At 41.5% G+C, this 17,471-nt stretch overlaps 1 protein-coding gene across 2 annotated transcripts in view; it reads right to left on the reverse strand.

Annotated features, from left to right (window-relative positions):
- The window catches only part of TAFA4 (TAFA chemokine like family member 4), a 189,997-nt gene extending 173,984 nt beyond the window's left edge, over window positions 1–16,013 (reverse strand). Inside the window, exon 1 of one of the 2 annotated variants that reach the window (XM_010383052.2) lies at window positions 15,713–16,013. The gene's annotated coding sequence lies outside the window, so the exon portion shown is untranslated. Of the gene's footprint in view, window positions 1–15,630 lie in introns of both variants that reach the window. The other variant, XM_010383051.2, reaches the window with a different exon arrangement.
- Between the last annotated feature and the right edge of the window lie 1,458 nt (window positions 16,014–17,471).

The raw sequence follows: 17,471 nt of genomic DNA on the forward strand, positions 1-17,471 counted from the left end.
CTCTGATGGCTTTTAATAGCCTTGACAGTTTTCCTGTTCTTGCCCCCAAACCACTGAGTACCCCCATTTGATCCTTTCCCAAAATGACCCTCAGTATCTATCCCTCCAGTTCCAAATCTGTTGTGTGGTTTCCTTTTCCATTACTCAGATTTTACAGAACTCAAGTTAGGTCTACACATAACTTGAAGCACTCTGGATTTACAGATTGTTACCTCATTAAAACTAAGGTCCCTACTTCATTTATCACTGCATTCTGCCTATATCATTTCACCCCACATGTAACAATGCCCTAGAAAATAAAAGCTTTGATACAAAATTTTGTTCTTTTTGCAAAAATTAAGCCCAGTGGTAGAACGGTCAAGGCAAGTACTTCGGCACCACAGAATCACCAGGACCTCAAGCAGCTTCTTTCTGTTCCGTCTTTTTCCCTTCTGCCTCTTATCCTCAAGGTCACTTCACAGGCCAAAATAGCTGTTGGAGAACAAACTATTACATCACATTCCAGGACTTAGAAAGGAGGAAGATCCAGAAAGGGCTCTACCCCTGGATTTTGGAAGACTCACCAGAAATAACCATCCAAAACTTCTACATACATCTCCTATGGCTATCCTGGTGCAAGAGAGTCTGTAAAACATAGTCCTGATTCTGTACAGCCTGTGTCTTACTAGAAATCAGGGTTCCATCACTAAGGAAGGGGAAAGAATAGAGGTGATGTACGCAGCTAGCATCTCTTCCACCCTGTATTGCATATATCCATTTTGTATAGATGGACCACCAACAATTAAATAATTGAAAGAAATGTAGAAATGTCTCCAGCACAGGCCCTTTCATCACCTAAGGGAACCTTCCAGAAGATTCCACTTCAACGTCTTGGAGGGCAACTTTCACTACTAGTGAGGAACCACTGATGTACTTCTTCTCAAATTGGACATGGGGGTGTATTTCATACTTCCTCATCAGGTTAATGTAATGACAGATTTCAGATATAAACAGCACCTCAACTGCACTTACTATGAGACTGTGGTGGTTCTATGGTTTGAGTTTTTACGGCTTTTTAAAATCTCACAGGTGTTCCTACCTCATCCAAACCCAAGAGCAGAATCAAGAGACCTCTGCCCCTGTGTGTCAGTGTGGAACAGACTGAAAGTTACCAGGAACAATGGTATTTACCTAGGACTGAGTGGGAAGGTAGAAACCTAAGCTCTGAATTCAACACTTCTGAGATTTCACTGACACCCAGTTTATGGAAGATCAGGACAAGTTGGTAGACAGCAACGTGGCTTCTGGCAGATCTTCAGGAATAGTGATAATGTGCATTTATACAATGAGCTGTAGTTTTCAAAGCATTTTCGCATAGTCATCAATTGGAAACTCCCACCAGTACTTTATAGCAGGCCAGATCATTGTAGCTTTGAGTAGATTAGGGATTTATTACTCAAGGTTTTCTCTTATGAGACAACATTTGAGACTTAAATGATGAGAGGAAGCCAAACACACACACATACACACACACACACACACATACACACACACACACACGACACACACATTTCACATTCCAGGGAAAGGAAATCAGGTACAGTGCCACTGAACAAGTAAGGAACACATTCGCTGCATGGTAAGAAATGAGAGATGGTCAGTGTGATTACCTCAGAGGAAGGGGGAGAGGTCGCAAATGACAATGGAGAAAAAATCAGCGCACTGGCAACCGTCATCTTCTGATCCTACTTCTAATATAACTTTTGCTTGTCCTACCACCAGATAGATTTTCAACATGGGAATCTTATCCATTTACTGCCTCTGTCATCCTCACTCAATCTACTTCTAAAAATGTCTTTCAAGAAACGAAAAAGAAGCTGTTGTTTTCATTGCAAGCTATGTCCAATTTTAAAATATATACAAAATTCCTAAATTCTAAAACTTCATTTGATTTTTTGTTTTTCCTCCAGACAGGGTCTTGTTCTGTCACCCAAGCGGGAATGCACTGGTGCAGTCATAGGTCACTGCAGCCTTAACCTCCTTGGTTCAAGCAATCCTCCCATCTCAGTCACCTAAGTAGCTGGCACTACATGCATGCATCTAACCATGCCTGCTTAATTTTTGTATTTTTTTGTACAGACAGGGTTTCACCATGTTGCCCAGATTGGTCTTGAACTCCTGGGCTCAAGAAATCTGCCCACTTTGGCCTCCCAAAGTGCTGGGATCACAGGCGTGAGCCACCATGCCCAGGCCCTTCCATTTGCTTTAAAACCAGGTTTTCTACAAACTTTCTGTAACCAGCACTTTCAAATTGTAATTCACTTTGTGTGTTTTTAAAATACCATGTACACAGACATATACAGCATCCTGTTTCCTGTATACCAAGAGTAAACCTTCAAAATATCCCTCTGACAAACGAAATTCCAAACCCCTGCCATAGGATTCACGCTCAGTAGGCCTTCAATTTTGTCAACTTCCCTGCAACTTCCCCGGTCCACTGCTTCAACCAGTTAGTTAGGAAAAACAGTTTTAAAAAAACATCTTGGCATCCATCAACCAGCATTTTCAAGGGCAAGAAAACAGCAACGCCCAAGGAGCTGTCTGAGGTGCTTAAGGTTAATGGCTGTATTTACATAGCTATCAATTCACTTTACAAAGAACTGCCCGAGTAGGACTGTGCAACTCCATCAGGCGGCCCCCGTCAGGACAGAGCAGACAGGAGTCTCTAAACGAGGAAAATGCCTGATAAATCTTAATGACATCGTCTTGTTTTCATTCACTTACTTATCACCTTATTTTCAGGTCAAGAGCCTTGAGCCCCTGAATGAACAAAATAGACTACACTTCCATTTCTCCACGAGTCACTCTCTAAAACTTTTTGCAATTGTAGTAAATTACAATGGCCTTACCATTTATGATGATGCATACCTTGCACCAGCGCTGTCCAATCGGGCAGCCACTACACATACATGGCTATTTAAGTTTAAAGCTAAATTAACTACAATTAAAGAAAATTTAAAATTTGCTTCTTGAGTCACATTAACCACATTTCGAATACTCAAAAGTGACATGTAGCTTAGTGGCTCTCACGGTGAACAGCAAGAAGTTTGGAACATTTCCATCATCACAGGGAAGTTCTACTGAAACATACAGGAATTTGTAAGATTCTACTAACAGATTTTATTGATAATGTCTAGGGCCTGACCTGTTCTGGAGTTAACATATCTTAATTTCAAGGGAACATAATGATAAGAGACTTTCTGCAGTCCCCACATTTTCCAGATGCATTCCCAAGCCACTGGTACACTGGTGTTTTTAATGCTCTAAAACACACCCTCTGACCAGGCAATTACACTTCTACCCTAGAAAAATGCAAACACGTGGGTACCAAGAGACTGTAATTATGAGAAGGCTTTAAACAGTAAACACTGCATCTCAGTTAACACCATATATGACTTTGTTCAAGAATGATATCATCATATTCTCTATAGCAGAAAAAAATGGGAAAAATCTGAATGCCCGTCTGTAGGGAAACAGCTAAATAAAATGCAGTACATTCATAGTGGAACACTATATGGCAGTTAAAGGAATGAGTGAGAGCTATGTATGTATAAACGTGGATAATCTCCAAGATACCAGTAAGCAAAAAAATACAAACTATAGAATCAGATGTATAAAATGACACTACTTAAGTGAAAAAATTCACACACAAAACTGTATATTTAGTAACCATACATACTAATATAAATAGCAAAGTTTAATATTTTTTGATATTTTCACATTATACTTTTTAAATAAAGTTAAATGCCAAATATGCTTCCTATTTCTGTTGATTAGTTGGCATTGATACAAATCAACTTCAGATGATAAGAGAGAATCTACCAGGTCTTCATCAGTCCATTCTTCCTCCTCAGGTTTGGATTTCTTTGAAATGTAATGTATATTAAACATTTTAAATATGTGCAGAAGGCTATAACCCAAACACTTCATAGTATCTGAGAAGGGAGAGACAGAAATGGGTTGTAGAGAGAGTTAGAGGTGATTTTTACTTTTTCTCTAATTTTTTTTTTTTTTTTTTACAACTTGTGTATTCCCTGCAGGGGTTCTACAAAGTCCCTATGACCCTGTATTATGACCAGTGGCATCACTATCCCCTACAATGCAGCCTGAGTAGCTGTAATAACACTAACCAGCCATTCCTAGCCAACAGACAGTACCATCCACACATGCCATGTTCTACAGTAAATCAAAGACCATGGTTTTCTAAAAGTAGATATTGTTCTTTAAAAAAAAAATTAGGACAATTTTGTTGTTTGGATGCTTCTGCTGTTTAGTCTTCCATAGAAGCCATCTCCAGCAGGGCCTTCGTCTGCCACTCAACTTGGAAACCTCATCTTCTAACTGTCTGGGGTTGAGTGCTGGGGAAACAAAGGCCAAAAGGGTCAGCAGCCACGGAGGAGAACTGTAGCATCTTGACAGTTGGGCAGAGATGACCAACGTGAAAACCTGCCAAGGGGACAACAGTGACTGATGGGTCCCAAGGAAATGTTAGTACAAACCTACTCACAAGCAACACCCTGCTGCCCGCAAGAGGGGATCACAGTTCCACAAACCAGCTATGTAATTAAAACACAGCTCTGGAGACGAAGGAGGTTAAATGACTCTGACCCAGTCCATCCGCTCCACTTGCTGGTTGCCAATTCTAACCTTCCTGCCAACACCCACACATTTCTATAACTCAGATTATCTCCAAAATATTTCACAAACTTCCAATTTTTTTAAACGAGTGAAGGAGAAAAAAAAGCAAGCTCTTTACATGTAAGTTTTCTTATTCAAAGGGACTTCAGTTTGCAAAGTTTTAATTTTTTTAGACAGTGCAAGACAAAGTAAAATCCACTGAAAGCTTTTCATTTAAGCAAACACAGAAGATAATTTATTCCTCCAAGTGGCAAGAGAAAGCAATAAGCCAGGCATCTGTCCAAAAACTTTCCATACCCCCTCAAGTCCTATAACTCTGTCTACAACTCCATCTTCTGGTCCTGACTAAATCTTCAGTTATTCCCAGAATGGATGAAATCTTAAATCCACATCAGCTTTTAACATCTGCTGAGTCTTAACTACACAGGAACAAAAACGAAATTCCTGATGTCACCTGCCGATAGGATTACAATTTAAATCAGATCAAAACTACATGGAAATTGAAGCCATGTTTTTTCTTAGTCCAGTGTAGACATCAGTCGGATGACGGAAGTTGGCAATAGGCTGGTTACATGCTACGCACAGCAAACCTGCCTCAACATTCATTTAAACAACTAGGCAATTATTATTTTAAAAGGCCTCAAGTACAGAAAACACATCTTATGCTCTAAAAGAAATGTCAAGACATTATCAAAATCAGTTTCTCAGACACAATACTGATCCAATGAACATTTAATTTGTACTTTTGTTTCAGTAATTTAAATCAACCTTCTGAATCACACTATTTAGATAAGCTTAAATGAGAAATGAGAAACTCTTAACCTAATCAAAACCTATTTTTATAAAAATTTCTGTATTAAAATATTTAAACTCTGAAAAATGTATTGTCTAAGAAAGTGTTATACAAAGTGTGATCCAAAGCTTGGAAGCACCTCATGGGAGCCTGCTGGAAATAGAAATTCACAGGCCCCATCCCAGAATTACTGAATCACAAACTCTGGAGATGAGGCCAGGGAATCTGTTTTAACAAGCCTTCCAGGTGCTCCAGCACTGGTCTAAAGGATAATATTAGGAATATCAAGAATACTGGAATTTGGGGACTGGTATACCAAACAAGATTGATCATGTAAAATCAATTTTTAAAATCCAACAAAATTCAGATTTTGCAGAGGACAAAAAAAATTGCAATCAGCATAAACCCTATATTCATCTCTCTTCTTTCCTTCTAAGTAAATGAGGATCATGAAACGTACATACGGATATAGTCAATTGCTTGTAAGTTCATGTCTATTTATGCTGTGGTTCAGAAATATTTGCACATCAAACCAGAATCTGAGTTTACACTTGGGATCCTGAGTCTTTTGTAAATGTGAAAAGAGCAAATTTGGAATCAAAATGTCTTGAAGAAACAGTTTTCTAGGAATCTTGCCAGTCCTTTTTCTCAGGATGACCTTAACTTTCAGTCTTGAGGAATGTTTTCCTTTCCTGATTAATACTTCACAGGATGATTAGTCTATTTTGTACATGTGTACATCAGGACAAGCCGGCTCGTGACTTTTCCCCTACTATTGAGAACACCAGAGCTTGGTGCTCCATTGTAAAAGGGTTAACTAACATGCTAGACCAGTATCAACGGCAGAGCTTACTGGCACTGTCCGCTCCCCTGACTCACCTATGAGGAACATGGTTCTAACCACTGCCATTTTCCTTTAAAATAACAAAGAAACCTGGAAAATAAACTACACACATCTGACTCAGGATTCCATGAGGCCCAGCCCTCTCACTCCCCTTCCCCATACAGGCTTATTTCTGGGTCTTTAGAATCAAATTAGAACACCCTGTCAGACACATATTTGTGCAAACTTAATTTCAAGTGTATTTAAATGTCTTCACATCTTGCTATTGCTCATCACATCAAGCAGAGCCGCTTCCACTGTGTAATCACAATAATGAATAAACATGGGGTGCTTAGAAAGGACTGAGGCACCACAAAACTGATCAATTGTTAATTCTATAAAGTGACTAAACGTGCCTTCCTTTGCAATAACTCCATCAAGCTGTGTTTTGGGTGGGAAGGATGCCCATGTCCTCTGCCTACTGTCTCTGTAAAGCAAAAACGCAATCATCGGTCAGATCCTACCTAAGGCTTATCTTAATCTTGATTATTTCCTCATATTGTCTCAACTCACACTCCCTCCCAACCCCAATGAGAAGCAAAAATTGTAATGGCATTTAAAAAACCATGGGCTGCATAATTATTAATTGCCAAAGGATTCGAGGCAGCACTAATATTAACAGCCTAACTAGCCACAGTGTGTATTTATTGCCTGTTTTTATTTTGATAAAATACCAATTTCACAATGAGCATCTGACCCACAGGAACTCCAAATCTCAATCAAATTCCTTTGTGTGTCAGGATGAGGACAGTTAGAGCATCTTAGGGTAAACACGTTTGTTATTTACCTCTTCTCCCCAACCATGCCTGGGCCATATGCATGAGGAGTTTGGCCAACCTTTCTTGAGTTCAAAGAATGAATAATCTACTAAGAGTTTTGTCTCTGGACCACACTGCTTGGGTTCAAACTGCATCTCTGCCACAAACTACCAGTGTGGCTTCCACCCTGCGTGCTTCATTTTTCTCATGCAAAGAAGGGAGATGATGATTGTGTCTACCTTGTAGGACTTCAGGAGGATTAAATCAGATAGCACAAAAATATTCTTAGTATAATAAAATGGCACAGTCACCATGGAAAACCAGTATGGTGGTATCTCAAAAAATTAAACACAGAATTATCATCCAATCCAGCAACTCCACTTCTGGGTACAGACTCAAAAGAACTAAGGCAGAACTAAAAGCATCTTGAATAGATATTTGTATGCCCATGTTCATAGCAGCATAATGTGCAATAGCCAAAAGGTGGGAAAAAAACAAATGTCCATTGAAGGTCACATAAAAAATAAAGTGTGGGCTATATATGCAATGGATTATTCAGCCTTACAAATGAAATTCTGACACGTGCTACAACATGGATGAAACTTGAAGACGTTATGCTAAGTGAGATAAGACAGACACAAAAGAATAATGTGTCTCCATTTATATAAGGTCCTAGAGGAGTGAAAATCAGAGAGACAGGAAGTAGAAAGGTGGCCGTCAGGAACTAGAAGGGGGAACGGGAAATTCATGTTTTATGGGTACAGAGTTCAGTTTTGCACCATGAAAAGGGTTCTGTGGATGGAATGGGCGATGGTAGCTTAACAGTGTGAATGTACTTAATGCCACTGAAATGTACACTTAAAAATGGTTAAAATGATAAATTTTATGTTTTTTACCCAAACTAAAACAAAAATGCTTAGTACAGGACCCCGCAACATCCTTACTCAACAAATGATAACTATTGTTACTATTATAATTTTTTTAAAGTTCCACAAGGCAAATATTTCACAAACATTCTCTAATGTAAAAATGGCCAGCATCTGGAGAAAGCTCTCATGAAAGAGACACTTGCTAAGTAAGGTTCAATTCCATTTAAACATCTCCTCACCCACTCCCCACTGCCTCTCTCACCCCCACTAGTAGGTATTCCTTGACCTTAATGGGGATGTTTAAATGTTAACCAATGAGTTTTCTAAATCTCCTCAGCTGCATATCAGCACCTAAGCTTTGAGGTTGGGGAAATTCCGCATACAAGGAGAATGAGATTGGTACCAAGGGGCAAACTCACAGCCATCCTCCAGCTTGCTTAATGGAGTTCCGTGCTTCTGAGCAGACCTAGAGTCTGCAAAGAGCAGGACAGAGTGCAAAGAAGATGTGAGTTTTTTATCCTGGGAGGACTGAGTCCATAGTAACCAATTTTATGGCTCTTTTGATTTGTGTCCATGGATATCTGTGTGCGTGCGTGTGTGTGAGTGTGTGCTGAGAAGGAATTAATCCAAAAATATAGATGAAGAAAGCTGCATCTCTGATGTGAAGCCGAGTTGCATAATCAGTTCTGAAGGCAGAGAAAAGGTAACAGATGTTTACATTACAATCTGGCTCCTACTGGAAGAGCTGCCAAATGATTTAAATAGTAACAAAGATTACTATTCCAGTAATTTGTTGCCCCCAACGATACATACAGAGAAGAATTCACCCCAGTAATTTTTTCTTTTGATGGCCTTAATTAAACATTGCACTGTACAAAATATTTATGGCTTTCAAACTACTTAAAAATATTAAACTAGACACCATTTTAAAAGGTTGAATTGTAGGACTTACTCCATTACTGACATATGAAACTTGATGTCTGGTAAACAGGATGCATTACAAAGAAAATCAAAATCTCTTTTAACTTTTGGATGTTTGATGACTAATATTAAGATAAATTTTTAGGTAGAATAGCATATAGCCATGAAAAAGAATGACATATAGCTCTCTTCACTGATTTGTCATCTTTACTGGAATCACTCCAGAGCACATCTGGGTCTCATGTAAAATGATCACCACAACGTAGGTCTCCACAGGCAATGAATGTTGGCCTCCTTCCCTAGCCAGAGGTTCACCAGAAGCCCTCTAATGGGCCTTTGCTGAGTAAACAAAGCAGGACACAGATCATATGATGTATGAACCCCCGTATTCAAAATTGTCAGGTCTAAGCCGGGCACAGTGGCTCATGCCTGTAATCCTAGTACTTCGGGACGTGGAGGCAGCCGGATTACTTGAGGTCAGGAGTTCAAGACCAGCCTAGTCAACATGGTGAAACCCCCGTCTCTACTAAAAATACAAAAATTAGCCAGGCATGGTGGCGCACGCTTGTACTCCCAGTTACTCAGGAGGCTGAGGCAGAATTGCTTGAACCCAGAAGGAAGAGGTTGCAGTGAGCTGAGATCACGCCACTACACTCCAGCCTGGGCGACAGAGACTCTGTCTCAAAAATAAATAAATAAAAAGAAAACAAAATAAATCAGGTCTAAATATATGTGGATGAAAGCAGCAGGAGGGATTTGGAAATAGGTTTACCAAAGTTTAAAAAGGAATTGCCTCTGGGTGGCAAAATTGGGTAGGTTTTTTTTTTTTTTTAACTTTCCTTTTTATATTTTTCTGCAATATTTGAATTTTTCTACCCCAGGTATGTACTACTTTTATAAATTAAGAAAAGAAATTTTCAAAACAGAAGCCTAGGGTGATGAAAAGAATTGTGGCCTATGCATCAAAATACTTGGGTTCCCTGACAGAAATAAAGAGCTGCAGACATTGGATAAGATATTTTTTACTACTCTGAACCTTAAAAGTTTCATTAGAGCAGATTTTCTCAACCACAGCATTCCTGACATTTTGAATCAAATAATTCTTTGCGGCCAGGCATGGTGGCTCACGCCTGTAATCCAAGCACCTTGGGAGGCTGAAATGGGTGCATCACCTGAGGTCAGAAGTTTGAGACCAGCCTGGCCAACATGGTGAAACCCCATCTCTACAAAAATACAAAAATTAGCCGGGCATGGTGGCGGGAGCCTGTAATCCCAGTTACTGGGGAGTCTGAGGTGAGAGAATCGCTTGAATCTGGAAGGCAGAGGTTGCAGTAAGCCAAGATTCCGCCATTGCATTCCAGCCTGGGTGACAGAGCAAAAACATAAATAAAAAATAATAATTCCCAAATAGCTAAATAAAAAATAATAATTCTTTGCTGTGGGAGCTGCCCTGTGCACCACAGGATGTTTAGCCAGTATTCCTGCCCTCTGCCCATGAGAGACTGCTCTCCCACACCATCCTGCCCCAAATTGTAACAATCAAAAAAATGTCTCCAGACATTGCCGAAACTCCTCTGGGGAGCAAAACTGCCCCCCACTGGAGCAATTTTAAGTTTCCCCCGCACGTCGTGGTCTGTAAGTTTCTTCCTTGCTGAAAACCTTTGTTAATTTTTAGAAGCTGTATTTAAAGTTTGTGGTTTTAGACCCAATGATTCCCAGGTTAGTAACTACGGTATACCGCAGATTCATCAATATTTTCATCACTTACTAGAGAAAAAGATGAAATGGAAATGAAGAAATCAAGAAATAAAACTATTAATTTTCAGAGAAAACTTTAGAACACATGGCACAGATGTGAAACTAAAAGAATCCAAGGAGACACGGTGGTCATTAAAAAAAAAAGAAAAGAAAAGAAAAAATAATAACTCTAGCTTTTGACAGTTCCACCTTTTGTTAAGGTAACTGAAATACTGTAGAATGTTCTATTGCTTTCTAGTTTAAAATGAACTTATAGCACTAGCAAAGCCAACAGAGTAGTTTGCGTGTACTGTCATAGTTTTATTTTTTTAAAAAAAAAGCTTAGTGTTTTCTCTTTACTTCATAAGAAATACAAGGATAGCCAGGCACAGTAGCTCATGCCTGTCATGTCAACACTTTGAGAGGCTGAGACAGGAGGGTAGCTTGAGCCCAGGAGTTCAACACCAGCCTGGGGAACATGCCGAGACTCTGTCCCTATAAAAAATAAAAAATTAGCTGGGCATGGTGGTGCACACCTGTAGTTCTAGCTACTCAGGAGGCTGAGGCAGAAGGACTGCTTTAGCCCAGGAGGTCAAGTTTGCAGAGAGCTATGATCACACCACTGCACTCCAGCCTGGGTAACAGAGTGAGACCCCATCTCAAAAAAAAAAAAAAAGAAAAAGAAAAAAAAAGAAAAGAAAAGAAAAAGAAAAAGAAAAAAGAAATACAATGATATCTTCCTATTTTTCCAATAAGGATATTTTACTCTTCTAGACTAACAATTCCACAATCTCATAAAAGGAAACAAATTACCCATGTCTTTATTATCTTTCTAAATAGTGTCTTGTCATTTATTAACAAGAACTCCCTAATATTTGATGCTACCATACTTCTGAATTAAAATTCTTTATGCTTGTGTTAATGATTTGTTACTCTAAGATCCTGACAGCTTTTGAATTAAAAAGAATGACTAAAAAAGATTCAGTGTTGCCTTAGATTCATAACTCTGAAAATCAGTAGTTCATCCATATAGAGAAAGCCATCTAGTAACTAGAATGTTTCCATAACATCAACACTCTACAGCTGGCACATACTAAGTGTTCAACAAATGTAGGGTACCATTATCATTATTCACAACCATGCCATAAAATAATGTTATTCCAAATTATTGGCTAGTACTGGCTCTTATAGCAACTAAAAGGCACTAAGTATGAAAGTGCAGCCTATCACCTAATAGATTAATATTCTGAGTTCTTTCACAAGTAAACCATAAATCATTAAACTGCCTGACCATCATTTTAACATCCATGTCTTTCCATGTGTTCAGTTAGGTTCAAATTGAGTCACCCTGCCCAATCACCTTCCATCGCCAGCTCCCCTTTAAACATTTTCTTTATAATCGTGGATACTGTGGCAGCTACTAGGAAGTAACCCAAGCTAGCTAGTGTATACAGCTGTCCAATCCTTGAGGTGGGCTCAACTAGCATGGTAGTCTAGCAAACTGATGGTGCAAGAAGCCAGTGCGGCCCTCCTCTGTAGAGACAGCCAAGGGTAGGGGTCCCACCACATCACAGAAATCATTCTCTCCCAGGCTTCACTGGAAAGCTCACTGGGCTAGGAATTAGGACTCCAGGATTCTAATCCCAGGTTGGTTGGTTTGTTTTTTTTAATAACATACTAGATCCAAGGTACAACAATACTTCCTACCCCCGATCTTCTAGAAAGGTGAAATCTGAGGTACTTTCTAGATTTAAAATTCTTTGAGCATTTCCTTAAACCAGATTGTACAATTAAGTTTATGTTTTTTTTTAAGAGCCTTTTGACTGACTGAAGGAAAATGAATTGAACTTGAATAGTGACTATAAAACAGGAAGAATTTGTCTTATTTTTCAGCAGATATCAAATAGATGGGAAGTCAAGGTCAATCTTATCTTTTGAGAGGTGGGTTGCAGGAGATCACAAATTGAGTGGGGCATTACAAAGTGCAATGTCATACTACAGATTAAGTCTCTAAGTCAGGGCTGTCTAGGTTCTGACATGGCTTTTAGAAATAACATTTTCAAAACAAATAATTATGAAGTGATTAATGTGACCAAGATCACTTCACCAATACCTTTATGGATACCGTTGTTTCCTATTGCCTGAATCCTGAACCTTGTTTCCTATTGCCTCAATCCCCCACCCTCAATCCTGAATCTTGACAAATTAGGATAAATACACTGTATGACCTCCCAATCATTTATGATTGATTGGCTTCAGGACTTTAAGTCGTCTTGCTAATCCTGACTGGTTTATAGCCAACACCTGAATAAGTGAACGCACGTACTCAAACAAATTAGCCCATCACCTACATGGCTATCTCTAGGACAAAAAAACAAAAGCAAAAGATTATTCCATTTACTATGATGTCTTTACATATTTGTAAAGAAACAGAGCCAGAACACAGGGTGAAAAACTCCCAAAGAGGAAGAAAGCATAAGGGGGAAAATCTCCTTATGCAAATTCTAAAGAGATCTATAAAACTGCAATCTGAGAATTTTATTATTAAGCTAAGCCTCTTAGTATAGAAATACCCAAAACTCTCCAACTGGGCAGCTAATTGAGACTTAGAAAGCGCTAAGAAGACTTCATTGCTTCCCTCATTCATCACAGGCAATATAGAATCACTTGCTCAATATGATAATGTGACTTTTGTCAATGCATGTTCAAATCAGATCAAGGATTGGCTGGTGATGATGTCATATCCAAGGGTTAATCCCCAGTGAATGCAGTTTTAATATTACATGCATCAACACACCATTTACACAGCAAAGTATTATATTAAGTGTAACAATAAATGAGTGGTGCAGAAAAAAGCAGCTCTTAGGAAAAGGCTAGGTACCACTGAAAAGGAGGTGGTGGCGGGGAGCAAAGGAGTTTCTTCTTTTTCTTTTTTAATTACTAAGTGGAACTAGGTCATCAAACAATACACATGTCTAAAAAGATCAGAAAATGAATATTGAAATTCAAGTGACCTAGAACATCCTAGTACTAGAAATATAAAAATGGTTGCCTTCAATGAAAAATATCCAATAATCAAGCAGAGATATTTGTAGGGTTTTTTGTGTGTGTGCTAAGGGAACAAGCAATACAATTAATGTCATTCAAAGATAGATAAATTGGCAACCACTGCTTTTCTGGACAGGGCAACTTTCTTATTTTTAGCAGGGAAAACTGGCCAAGTCAAATAGTGACTTGAAGGCTTATAATAAATTTTAAAGTGTCAAAGGGCAGTTAAGATGGTACTGAGGAATGAAAGCAAAGTCATGCAAAGCAGAACAATGAGACAGAAGAACTTAGGAAGGAAACCTTGAAATATGGCTTTCTGCTATGAGAATATTGATCAAGAAATGTCCACACATATGAAGACAGCTTTTTGCACAAATGAGCCATGCCAACTCACTCGGTCATTTTGGGAGGACATAAGTCATCATCAGTCATAACGATTCTGAAAACTGCTCTCACACTACCTTATTAAGGCCTGTATTTCCCATCTAAAGGAAGTGTTGGGCTTTCACACCGACAGGACTATAAACTTAGCAGAAATTCTTCTCACTATAAAACCCATGCGAGCTATTGAAGAATTCTTCAGGTCATACATTTGTTCTCAGCGACTGAGTGGAAACACTAATTATATTGCAAAATGGCTGTTCCTAAATTATTTTAGCCTTTAAAAAAATCCAAGGCCTTCCTGAACTGGGTTCAGACACAGACAAACTGCCCCGTCCTCAGCGAGTGTTCTAGAGGAGGCCAAACGAAGATGCGTGTGATTAGAAACCTAGGCCATCAATGTGCACAAGTTTGGGTGACCGAGTCTGCAGGTGGCAGCTCCGGGTTGTGGTGGACAAGCTTTATGCCAAGGATATTAAAGGCAGAAACAGACCAAGGCTTCGAATGTGCCCATCCCCACATACGGGGATCGCCTGTCACATCACATCAACCTTGCTTGTCTTAGAGGGAAGACCACTGAAAAGTCAAAAGGGAAAAGAGCTCAGGGATAAAGACGTTTCACCGAAGGGGGTCCCTGAATCTCGGTGAGGGGGGATGGGCACCAGGCTAGGTCTCCGTGAGTCCGTGAACCCGTGCATGTACATACTGCTTAGGAGCTGATTCACAGCTTGACTAAGGCTCCGTGGAGCCTCCAAAAGTTAAATGATGCTGATTCAAGAAGAAAACGCACCAGCAGCACTGTGTCTGGCTTCGGCAGCCTCCCCAGGTGCAGGAGATCAAGCTTTCCAGTTCCAATCCTCCCCTGAGCTCCTTGATTAGAGTCAAAGATGCCCTCTCTTCTAGGAGCGGATTAACAGGGCAGAGGGAAAACGAGAGAAAGAAATGTAGAGATGCCTCCCGCGGAAAGAGACGCAACTTCCAGACCCGCTCCAGTTCTCCACTTGGGCGGGAAACTTTGCGCTCCCAGCTGGAAGACGCGTCCCGAGCGCTCGCGGCGCCCTTCCAGCAAGATCCCAGCAACCAGCGCTTCAGGGTGGGGGCGGGGGTACGCTGACCTGCCCCCACCTGCTTGCTCCTATAGGGATCCTAGCTCAGATTAAAGGGATAAAGAGCTAAGGTCGGCTTGTCCAGAAAAGAGCTCACGGCGAGTTCACCACCCCCTATATCAATTCATCGAGTGGCCTCCTCCGCATCAGCAGAGCACCCCGGGGATTCTGATTGTCAGTCACGAACCCCGAAACTGGAAGCAGCCGCTGCCTCTCTCCAGCCACACATCCATACTTCGGAGCGCCGCTTCCAACTTCGGGTTGCAGTCCGACCTCAGCACAGGTAGTCGCCCCAGCACCCCAGAGAGCCGGGATGAGGGGAGCTGCACCGAGCTGAGTTAAGTCGGTACCAGCCCGAGAGGCAGCGGCTGCCCACGAGACAGCACCTAAATACAGGGTCCAAATCCACCCCCACCCCATCCTCTCGCCCCTCCTTATCCCTTCCAACCCTTCTTACTCGACTAGAGCCGGCACCCAAGTCGGACCGGCGCGTCAGGAACTAGGCAACGATCGCAGCACCGGAGCCAGAGGACGCTCACCGTGCCGCCTCCCTGCGGGCGCCCGGAGAGCGGCCCATCACCTCTGCAGCCTCGCCAGGAGAAGGAAAGTTCCCACGTATCTACCAAGAGAAGCCCGAAGCTCCTGAGGGAGAAGCCCGAAGCTGCTGCTGGAGAAGCAGCGTCTGCGGAGAGGCGGCTGAGGCTGGACTCCGATGTTCGCCCGCAGCCGCGCGCGCAGTCGGTGCGCCCGGTCCAGGGCGGCTAGCAGCTAGCAGTGCGGGGCTGAGCACAGCTAGCGCGCTGGTCAGGAGGGGCCGGGCCGCCGCGGAACGCGCTGATTGGCCGGGCCGGCCGGCTGCTCCTGCCCCTGCCTGGCCCCGCGGTCCACTTGGGCCAGCCCTCTCCCCGCCCCGCACTCCTGCTCCGCCGGCGCGCCCCCCCTGCCGGCCTCCGGGAGCCTCTCCCGAGCGCCTCGCTGTGGCCACCACTCCGCAGGTGCTGAGCAAAAGGTAGTCTTCCTGAATACCTGAGAGTCGCGTTGAGCTCCGCATAAATGCCTAAATCCAGGGTTCGGCTCTCAATCGAAACCATTCCCCCACGCAGGACCCAAAGCAGTTTGCAAGAGGATTTCTTAGCCACCCTGTGCCGTAGCACATTCATGAACTAATCTGGCTTCGCGTGTAATGTGCTTGTAAAAGAGAGGAGAAAACCCGGCCCACGTATCAATACCTGAATACTTTTATTTTTAAATATGTAAAATACAGCCAAGACTTCTGTGACTCCTTCCTCCAGCCCCATCCCCAGTCATGCCCTCCACTCTTCCGCAAGTGAAGTAACTGATAATCAGTGACACTCAGTGGTATTCATTTTACTGGGATTACTTCATCTGATCTCCATTTTATAGATGAGAAAATGGAAGCACAGAGAAGTTAAATCGTTTACTGAAGATTACACCGGTAACTAGTAAATCCATGCTCTTTAGTATTCAAAGCATGGCTCCGTAGAGCCGTCCCTTGAGAACACGTTAGAACTGCAGACTTTCAGGCCCCACCCAAGAACCAGAATCTTTATTTCAACAAGATCCCCAAGTGGCTGGTACATGCATAAAGTTAGAAAGCGTTGCTCCGTACCACTATGCTGCTCACTGTCATTGGCTTGGCTTATCATCTTCTGGTCCTTTTACTCTGCATTGACATACAATTATGTGCCATCCTGACCCCGCTGCACTCCAAAGTATATTCGCCCTTCTCTTAGTCTACCCCTTAAACTAACCTATGGCAGGCTTTCTGCTTCTGTTCCCCATACCACACACACCGTACACATAGCAAATTTTATTTGTTAAACAGTTTCAATCTCTTACTCTCTTATTATTAAAATGAGGGTTCTACATTCAAAGGCAATCTGTTATCAAGTTGTCACCAGTTTAAGAGAATTCAAGGTTTGCAGATAGGGGCTTGATCTTTGAGATTTCCTTTAAAGACTAGCATTGAAATTCTGTGACGGTTAAGGTGAGATCCAAGCAACACCTGAAACAGCATGCCAGGAGTCTCCAGAGCTCTTTCTCAACAACATTCATTCATTCACTCAGCAAAACTGAGGGCCTACTCTGTCAGGCTTTGTAACAAGTGCTGGCACATACAGAAGGAAACACAACAGTGAAAGTTCCTGAGTTCATGGAACTTACCTTCTAGTAGGGAGAGATGGGCAATTAACATGACAAGTAAGTGAATTACAGAGTTTGGTAGAAGGTGGTCAGTGTTATAGAGAGAAAGAAAGTAAGAGAAAAGAAGGTGAGTAC

This window comes from Rhinopithecus roxellana, chromosome 1 (assembly GCF_007565055.1).
Source record: "Rhinopithecus roxellana isolate Shanxi Qingling chromosome 1, ASM756505v1, whole genome shotgun sequence".
NCBI classification, from domain to species: domain Eukaryota; kingdom Metazoa; phylum Chordata; class Mammalia; order Primates; family Cercopithecidae; genus Rhinopithecus; species Rhinopithecus roxellana.